The sequence below is a fragment of the Aptenodytes forsteri genome, unplaced genomic scaffold (genome assembly GCF_000699145.1).
Source record: "Aptenodytes forsteri isolate BGI_AS27 unplaced genomic scaffold, ASM69914v1 Scaffold87, whole genome shotgun sequence".
Lineage (NCBI taxonomy): Eukaryota > Metazoa > Chordata > Aves > Sphenisciformes > Spheniscidae > Aptenodytes > Aptenodytes forsteri.
In genome coordinates, this window is record NW_008796041.1 from 2,557,739 (window position 1) to 2,568,054 (window position 10,316).

Consider the following 10,316-nt stretch of genomic DNA (forward strand, 5'->3'; position numbering starts at 1 on the left):
TATGTTCAGGTTCCTCAGGTGGTCATGAACCTGATCTTCTCTTACAGTGGGAGGGACTTTGCTCCCCCAGTCCCTGTCTTGCAGTCCATCCCACTCAAGAGGTGTGGGAAGAGAGGTTGCAGTGAAGACTGAGGCAAAAAAGTTGTTGAGTACCTCAGCTTTCTCCTCATCCGTTGTTACCAGTTTGCCAGTCTTGCTCATCAAGGGGGGTACAGTTTCTTTGGCCTTCCTTTTCTGGCTGACATACCTGTAGAAGCCCTTATTATTATTCTTTGCATCCCTTGCCAAGTTCAGCTCAATTCGCCCCTTGGCCTTCCTGACCCCATACCTACACAACCGGTCAGCGTCCCTATACTCTTCCCAGGATACCTGTCCCTGCTTCCAAATTCGCACCTTGGCCTTCCTGACCCCATACCTACACAACCGGTCAGCGTCCCTATACTCTTCCCAGGATACCTGTCCCTGCTTCCACTGCCTGTGCATTTCCTTCTTGTCCTTTAGTTTGACCAGCAGGTCTTGACTCAAGCCATGCTGGTCTTTTGCCTTCCTTGCCTGATTTCTTACACCTGGGGATCGAGAGCTCTTGTGCTCTATGGAAAGTGTCCTGAAAGATCTGCCAGCTCTGTTCTGCTCCCTCGTCCCTGAGGGCAGTTTTCCAGTGGTTCCTATTGACTAACTCCTTCAACAGCTGGAAGTTTGCTTTCCTAAAATTCAGGGTCCTGACTTTACTCCTCACCTGATCTTGACATCCTGATTAAGCTCACTTGCATTGATGACCATCAGGTTCAGTATCGCATCCCCTCCGGTAGGGCTGTCTATTACTTGGCTTAAGAAGTTATCCTCAATGCATTCCAGGAGTCGTGCAATGTCTACTGTAGCTGGAGTAAGAAGGCTTCGTCAATAGGATCCCCTTGATTGAGCAGCCTGTAGTAGACACCAACCACAAGGTTCCCTTTGTTGCCTCAGTCTCTAATTCTTACCCATAAGCTTTCAACCAGCTCATGGCTATTCTTCAGAGACAGCTCTTCACACTCTATCCATTTCTTGATGTAGAGGGCAACCCCTCCGCCCCTCCTTCCTTGCCTGTCCCTTCTGAACAGCTTGTAGCCATTGATAGCTGCACTCCAGTCATGGGATTTGTTCCACCAAGTTTCAGTAACGGTAACTAGGTCGTAGCTTTCTAGCAGCACGGTGGCTTCCAACTCCTCCTGTTTGTTGCCCATGCTGCATGCATTGGTGTAGAGCCATGTCACCTTCTTAGAGAATCACCCCTTAATTCCTTTGATGTATTTCACTGGTGTTTCCCTGTTGGCTCCTGTTACCTCAGGAGCCCCTGGCACATCTCTGTGAGACTTCAGGTGTGCTCCAGTGTAGCCAGCACATCTCAGAGCAAAAGGCTGAGGGCCCTCACTAGCACCCTGTCCCTCTAGCCTTGGCGTGTTGTCCCATGGCTTGTCACAGGCGAGCCTGATGTTATCCCCCTCTCCCTTCAAGTCTAGTTTAAAGCTCTGTCAATGAGCCCCACTAGCTCGTGAGCAAAGACTCTCTTCCCCCTTTGAGAAAGGTGAATCCCATCTGAACCAGCAAGCCTGGTTCCATGTAGGCCATCCTATTATCAAAAAACCCAAAATTGTGGCAGTGACACCAGCCATGGAGCCATGTATTAATAAACTGAGTGCGTCTGTTTCTTCCAGTGTTGCTGCCCGCAACTGGAAGGAGAGAAGGAAAAATAACCTGTGTTCCAGATTCCCTTACCAACTGTCCCAAGGCCCTGAAGTCTCTTGATTCTATGCGTGGGGCTTCATCACCACCCACATGGAAGAGCAGTAATGGGTGATAGTCTGAGGGCCGTACCAGGCTAGGAAGTTTCCTAGTGATGTCGATATGCTGTTAGTGATGTTGATATGCTGACAGTGATGTGATATGCTGTTCTGCGAAATCTGGGTTAAAAAAGGAGCCTGTCCAAAACTGGGAGAAAGTATCTCCTTGTAATAAACATGCAATCCAGATCAAATATCCCAGAAGGAACAGTCCCCCTCATCTTAGGCAGTACCTGGCAAACTTGGGGTACTGAAGTTGCAGAGTCTTCTCTGTAGAAGACTTTTTTGCAAATACAGGCAGGAGATTTTGTTTGCAAGAATCTCCCTGAAGTAAGAAGGAGAGTCTGCTTAGGAGGTAGTCAATAAGTTGAAAACATACCAGAGTGCTCTGTACTACATTTTTTTTGCTTAGAGAGCAGAAGAAACCAAAGAGAAACCACTAGCAGAGCTGTAGCAATTTGGGGGTGCAGCTAGCAGAGCCACTATATAAAGCACCTTGATATAGTGGGAGGGGGGACAAACCAGGGGAAGGGGAAAGGGAAATGAGCTGCTGGGAGGGGGAAGCCGCCACAATTTGCTTCCCTCAGCAAGGCAGGGCTTAATGCCTTCTGCAGGCAAGGAAACAGCCTTCCACCATTGCCCCTTCCCAGCCCACGCGCATGGCAGATAGCAAGGTAATAAATCTGTCAGTCCCTCAGCGCAGAGACACCTCCCCTCCACATTCCTGTGCAAACCTGCCAAGGATTATTAGCTAAATATCTCCCTTTGAAATCAAAGCTAAACTTCCAGAGGTCCTAATCCGACCCTGGCAGTGTATCAGGTTGTAGAGCTGCACAAGTCTCTGGATAATAATTGATATGATATGATATGATATGATATGATATGATATGATATGATATGATATGATATGATATGATATGATATGATATGATATGATATGATATGATATGATATGATATGATATGATATGATATGATATGATATGATATGATATGATATGATATGATATGATATGATATGATATGATATGATATGATATGATATGATATGATATGATATGATATGATATGATATGATATGATATGATATGATATGATATGATATGATATGATATGATATGATATGATATGATTCACAGTCACAGTAAAGAAAGATCTGCATCAGATCCCTCCATTCCAGCTACCTAGGGGATTTCTTCTCAAACATCCCCACCCTTGTTTTCAAGCCAGCCGAAGGACAAGGATAAAAAAGAGGTTAAAAACTGAAGTGGAGTAGCTCACCTCTAATTTATTCCTGAAAAAAAATGTATCTTGCCATATTAGATTACCCGTGTCCCCTGAAAGACCCAGAACATTAATCACACGTGTTCACCACACTCCCCTTAGGTAAGAAGAAAGCCAATGCGATGCCAAATTCCAGTATCAGTTCAGTAACTCTACTAAGCTGCTCCTTATTATTCCACTTACAGACCTGATGTGCAATGTAACTGTTTTGGGTACTTGCCCTTCAGCTCCACCTGCACAGAGCAGCCTGGCAGGATGAGTGAAACACAGCGTTGGAAAATATGTATGAATTAACTTATTACCCTTTGCCATCACCACAAATCTATAATGACTGAGGTCCAAAATACATCAAAAAGCCTTTGAACCGATCATTTACGGAAAATCACAGCATTGTTGTATTTGGGTATTTCTAAAGGACAGCAGGCGTCACGCTGCTGTGATGCATTTTATGATACAACCAGGAAAGACGTAAGAGCAGAGCTGAAATACCCACACCGGTATCAAACATCAATACTTTAAGAAGCTGTATTATGAAAATAGAGTTTTCTGACGTACAGCTGTGATGAATATTAATAAACTTATTAGAGCTGATCCAAGTTTTCCATCTTGGCTTTTTGCTTTGTTTTGTTTGCCAAACAAAAACAACAACAATTTCTTTAGCAGAAACAGAAATAATTTCAGGCATGATGTATGCTTGTGCTTTGGCGGAATGAATAAAACCTGAAATTACAAAATACATATTCAGGTCTCCATGCTGCTCCTGTTCAAACCACACTGCCTTTGGGAGCAACAGGAGAGGAAGCAGGATCGGGATGGCTTTCAGTAATCTCCCAAAATTTGCCTCACTTCCAGTTTTTCAGCATTAAGGGCATTTCTGTTTCCCTCCCACCTCTGCCTTCCCGCTGGCCGTGCTCTCCAGCTGCAATTTCTCGGGTGACAGGCTGGGTTAGGGACTCTCATCCCTCTGCATTTACTTCTCAGCCCTTCCCCTCCTACAAGAGTCCACCACTCCTGCGCTTGAGCTTGAGCCAACCACACTGGGTCTAAAGCTGTGAGCAAAAACAGCTCACGGAGCTCACCAGCCCAAAAGCCTACATTTTTTGGTTTGTTTTGGAGGGAGCAGGAAGGGGGGGAGCAGCACCCTCCAGATCCCATGTCTAGCATTTCTTGTTATATATTACACAGGTTTGCTACGGCATTTCGAAGGCCGGGTTAGGATTTACAACTATTGTGAAGCAAATGCACTTAAGGGAGAAACATTAAGAAACAAAAGATGAAAGGCAGGCTCAGAGGAGAGGAAGGCAAGGCTTGTGGGAAAGGACCGAGGGGCCAGACCCACATACTGTGACAGCTATCAGAGCAGAGGTTAAAATCACAGTGACACTGTTTTAGAAAAGAAACCCATCGTGAAAAACCCATTGTATTAGATTATATAGACTTCTTTCCTCTAACACCTTGGCGCATCCCAGAGAGCAGCATGGTGTCTTTAAATATCTTACATGATTTACATGGTCCTGCAGGTTAGGGAGAGTGTCCAGGATATGCAAAAACTCAGCCTGGGTTCAAATATTCCCCCTCCTGTGCTGGAGTGTGGCTGTGCCCGCACCAAGGGCAGGTACAACCGGTGATCGCTCTTGCTGCGCCCACCTCCAGGCCAGGGACACAATGGGGGAGCCCAGCAGGAGCCCCCCAGCATTTCCCCCTGTAAAACGGAGGAGTGGCAGCACATCTTCTCTGGTTACATGTCCATATGGGCTGAGCGAGACACCACCTCGGCATGTCAGCGTAAACTACTAAAATAGCTTTGTCTAGCACCCAAAGTAAGTCTCCGAGGAACAGCGTTAAAGCAAGCTGGGCTCCAGATGCTTCTTTATATCTGAATATATGCATTCCTCCCTCTTGGGGTTGAGGACCTAACTAAGGTTTGCAATCAGCTTCACGAGAGCTACCCCTTCTCGCTGTCCTTGCAACAAATGATGAACCTCTGAAATGAAATAGCACAGCATTTGCACATTGGAGGGCAATATAATAACCAACACACTCGTCCATACTTTCTTATTTATCTGCCTGTTCTTCAGAGCTGAGCAAAATGTGAGCTCATGCCCTGCCAGGCCTGACCAGCTAATCCTAGGATATGCCACTTGGGGTGATGTTTATATTATTACTTCAGATGGCAATCAGGGCTGCTGAGGAACTGACATGTGGGTGAGAAGAGAGGGAGAGCTGCTGACGGGGGGGCAGAGGAGGGCTTCCCCCACCTCCCCGCACCCCTGCTCTCCCCTCCTCCAGATCTGTGCCACTGCGATGCCACCGATTTCCGAGTCTCCCATCTCAGTCCCCTACAGACAGTACCTGTTTTTTGTTATTTTTTAAATCTTACTGACAAATAATGCCTCTAACCAGGCAGATCTTAGTGAGATATTATGCCTGTTCTCTGCATGTGCAATTCTGCTGATTTTGTTGAAAAATCAAGCTCCTTCCTGTTGCTGGCAACATTTGTTCTTAGGCTGAGAAATGATGGCTGAAGGGAATTGAAACAATAGGAGTCAATGAGCATTTGCATCCAGGGGGGGTTCTCTTCCATGTAATTCTACAAGCAAAACTAATGATGATGAAAAATGACGTAAGTGTTAATATTATCTCTGAGAAGAAGTTAAATTACACTAGCCTGGGGAGCTAAAAGAATGGCTTAATTAAAATCTGCTTGTGTCAGCCTTCTTCCCTTCATGTACAAGCAAAGCCTGCTGGGAAAATCCTTCTACAGAAAAGACAAATCCCTCCGAAAACTGGAGAGCCTCACTAAAATTAAAGCCGTAAGAGCAAGCTCTGGGTGGGTAGTTGCTCAAGGCCACCAGCTTCAGCCAGAGCCCCGATAACTGGGTCCAGACCCTGCTGTCCCTGGAGCTGTGCTGGGGCAGGAGCAGCAGGCGCTTTCGCAGCCCTCTTTGGGGGCTCCCCTCTCCCCTTCTTGGGGGGGTCAGGATAGCAAAATACAACCTCCTTCCCTTCCTGTGAAGCCTTTAAACACCGCTCTGTGTGCGTGCGTGTGTGCATGTGTGCATGACTCCAGGGATGCTCAACTCGAAAGCCAGGCATGCTCAGAATAAAGATACTTGCTTTGATACTAAAGCACTGTTAATTTTATTTGCTTTCTGCACCTCTGGGATGTTCTTGCTTTTCTCAGCATCCATGAGGACTTGGAACAGGGTCTGGTTTTTAAGAGACAGCAGGGAGTATCATCACTATAACATTGGGCGAACGTCAGGCATGACCGCCAGCTGCAAACCATCTCAGATGAGGTGGGGAGGGAAAAGGCAGGGCATGTGCCCAGAAAAAACCCTGCAGAGATGGGGGGTGAAGGAAGGCAGAGCGGGCCTGACATGTCTTGCACTGAGAGGTAACAGCTTTTATTGAATGAGCTGCGGTGCATGAGGGGAGAGCAGACGAGCTCTGAGGTGCACAAGCCCTCTCCTGTGCCTACCCATCACAGTTGCAGCTCTGGTTTCAGCCTGCTGAGGACAGGCAGGAGAAAAGCACGAGCAAGTCATGGCCAGGAACCGAAGAGGGACCCCTGAAACCTGGTAATTTCCATCTATGATTATTCCCTCTGGGCCAAGAAATACTAAAATCATATAAGGAAATAATCAATCCCAACATAAAGATGAGGAGCAGAAGAGGTTATGGGAGCAACTAGTTGCTCTCAGTTGGTCTCCAAGAAGCCACCAGCAAGAGGGACCCAGCCCACCTCAGCCTCTGTCCGGGGCCGGGAGGAGCACAGACCCAAAGGATACGAAAGATGAACCTGAAAGGCTGTGGCATCCACGAGGTGATTGCTTGAGCCTCCATAGGCTTCTGAGCAGGAAGTGTTTCATTTGACTGGGGAGACTAGAAATATAGAGAGAGACTTCTACATATGAAAACAGTCTGAGAAATGTCACGACATGTCACGACAGTGGGTGACTTCGGCTGTTGAGTTTGGGCCAGCTAAACCTTGTCAAGGTGAGAACCAAGGGAAGGAGAAGACTTCCGAAGTGACACTGCTTTGTTTTGTACCCTTTTGCTAAGCTAGAGCAAGATGCCTGGAAATGCCCATCTCCAGCAAACAGGAGTCATGTCAAGAGGTATCCTGGCAGTTACTGTGGCTTTCAGAGAGGATCTTGTAGACACAGAAATTCTCTTCTCCTGCTCTTCTACCTCGCCTATACATCTACCATTATGTATCATATCATGGCCATTTTTGGACCTTAAATACTTTTTCACTATTCTGAGTTACACATGAAAAGACCCCATCCTACTAGTGAGATTCTTCTGCCAATGGATGATGACTCAGTGTAAATAATTTTCATTTACTGCTTCAGTTTATTGTTTGAACTTCCTGAGAGATGGGACTGCCACTCTTTCCTTTCAGAAGCTGTGCATGATTTCAGACCAGAGGATCTCAAGATCTGGGACCTGATTTCACACACTTTTCTGTTAAAGAAAGTTATTACACCAGATGATATACTGCTGAATTCTTGTGCAATGAAAACAGACTTGTCTTGAAATTATGAGATTGCAACATTTGAAATGATTTACATGATTATATTTGGCTGAAACAAGAAAAATCTCTTCTGTGTTTTTTTTAATTACTCATTTGCAAATGTCACAATTAAGAAAAGCTGCAAAGGGTGGAGGTTGTGTAAAATGGGAATTGTATAGTAACAGCATAATGAATATTAGATGCTTCTGTCAAAGGATCATCTCTGGTTGAATAATAGCAGAGAAATTGGAAAAAAAGTTCTTATGTATGTCCTCCAGAGAGTGGAGAAAAATGCAACATGAAGCACTGAAGTTCACTCAGGTTTTGAAGCTGAGTAGAGAGAACCAGAACTGAAACTTTTTTCCAGTATAAGACTTACATTTGCTTTTAACCTCTATAAGGCCACGTATCTTCTCAGCAAGGAGACAGCTAGTACCAAGAAGTTTTGGCATATAAAAGGAGCGGTCTGTCGAGGTCTGGCAGGTCTGCAGAGGAAGCTGGCAGCAGACAGAAGAGCTTTTGGACAAGTTTGTGGAAGCAGAGGAAGAATTGGGCTTAATATTAGAAAAGGACCTGCCCACAGAGACGTCCAGAAAAGCTGAACACACGTTACTGTGGTCCTCATGGGGAAGAGGGAAAATTTTTGCTCACACAAGTAAATTTAAGCCTGAAAAATACCCCACTCTGGTGGGAGATGGGCTTCATCCTGTGCAGGTATTGATGCTTATCTGGGTCACTCGAGCACTCGCTCTTCCTAGTGAAGACACCAGTCAGACAGCAAGAAATTGTATCAGCCATTTGAAAGCTCATTGAGCTGAAACCTGGACAGCAGAGTCATGCTGCATTTAATTACTTTTTCTTTGTTCCCCAGAAGGGTCTAGATCACGCAGCTGGGCTGTGGAAGATTTAGGGAGAAATAAAACCTAAACTCTGATTTTTTATTAGGTGGTGCAGGAACAAGATTTAGGTCTACAGCTGAAACAAAGTCCTCTACTATTACTACCTTTTGATGCCAAATTTTGGCTACCTGGGGTTGGTTCCTACAGATGCTGAGTGAAGGGCTCATGTTCCTGGGCAGCAAGAAATATTTGTCCAAGTTTCACTTTAGGTACCTAAAAATGAATTTAATCTTTTGGCACCCAGCTACTGTTTTCCATAATACGCCAAAAGACAGATGCACAATTTGTTACCAAACAGATAAGTTAGATCTTTTTGCCCATTCCCACCATTACAATCTGAAATTGCAGAGCAAGGAACACGTTTTATGGCATGTGGGTCTAAATACTATTCAACAACTTTTACCCACTGAATTATTTGTTGGCTCTGTTATATACCTTTGCTTAGTTTCTCTTCTCGGACCCAGTACAACAGCAGGACTTGGAAGCAGCTATGGATGTGTATAGGTGAAAAGACTATCCTCTCCCCAGAGAAGGCATCGTCTTGTTAGCCATGGCATACGCCTGCTTTGTGTCAGGGCAGGAAAGCTGAGTCCCTTCTGCTACTGCTGTGGCATTCTCTTGCTTAATTAAAGAGTTACAAAAAAGCAGTAATTTAAACAGAGCAGCTGGAGAGCCGTGACCACTGGTGTATGGAAAAGAGGGTGACAGAATAGGGCTACATTCAAAATGTATAGCTGGCCCCAAATTACAGGAACTTGTCATTATTCTTGCAGGGGTTTTAGTCTCTGTGTAGAGTCCTTACTCAAAATAAAGCCCCGTGTGCATGTTCTGAAGCCTGCAAAGCTCAAACAACAGCATTTTGCATCTGACGCTCAGGCACTGAAATCAATGACAATCTCTCTTGGGACGGACCTGCCACATCAAACACTTGGGTCTGGCTGTGCCCAGTTGTTTCATTAGGGGAACTAATGGCCCAGATGATTTGTTTTTTGCCACTGTTGGCACAGTTATTTGTGGTCTAAATGCTTCCATTAAAAATAATCAAGAAATAAGACCTTTCTTCTTAGGTTTAGATGTGACTTTTCTAAAAGTCAGTATTTAGGCATGTTAGTTGGAGAGAGGCTGAATGCTCATATCATTGTATAGCTGGACTACTGCCAAGCCATTGCCTTTCAGATATATATTTTTTGCTACCACCTAGCCCCAGTGTATTAGGTATTATAGTATCTCTAGGTACAGTAGTCCTCAGCCTATGGCTATGGGACAAATAAGAAAAGCAGAAGCAAAGATAAACACTGTCATGCCAGAAGCCTGTGATGCTACAGGGAATGGACTTTGAAGGTCCCAAAATAGCTGTATTACAATCTACTCTATCTGAATATAATGATATACATAGTGTGTGTGTGTATATATATATATGATCTATAAAGTTTTGGATTTCTGGAGCCCTATGTCTCTGGGCCAATATGCAGTCATGTTCATGTAAGGCTTGGTCTTGATTCATAGGCAGAGTCCCCAAGGTCCTACAGGCTGGAAAGTGACTTCCTGGGGGGCTGATGAGCAGTTTAGTGCTGGATCAAGCTCCTTGGGTACAGAACTATTCTTCAGCTCCTAAAACGAATGCAATACAGTGCAGAGGATCCTCAGTGAAAACATTGGTCTCAAGAGGCAACCAAAACTGAGCCAGGATTTTGATAATCTTCTCATGCTCAGCTGCTGTAAGAACCTGGAGCAGGGGGCTGCCACAGCTGACAGGGGAAAAATAGCCTTGTAGTTGGAGTTACATTCCCCAGGC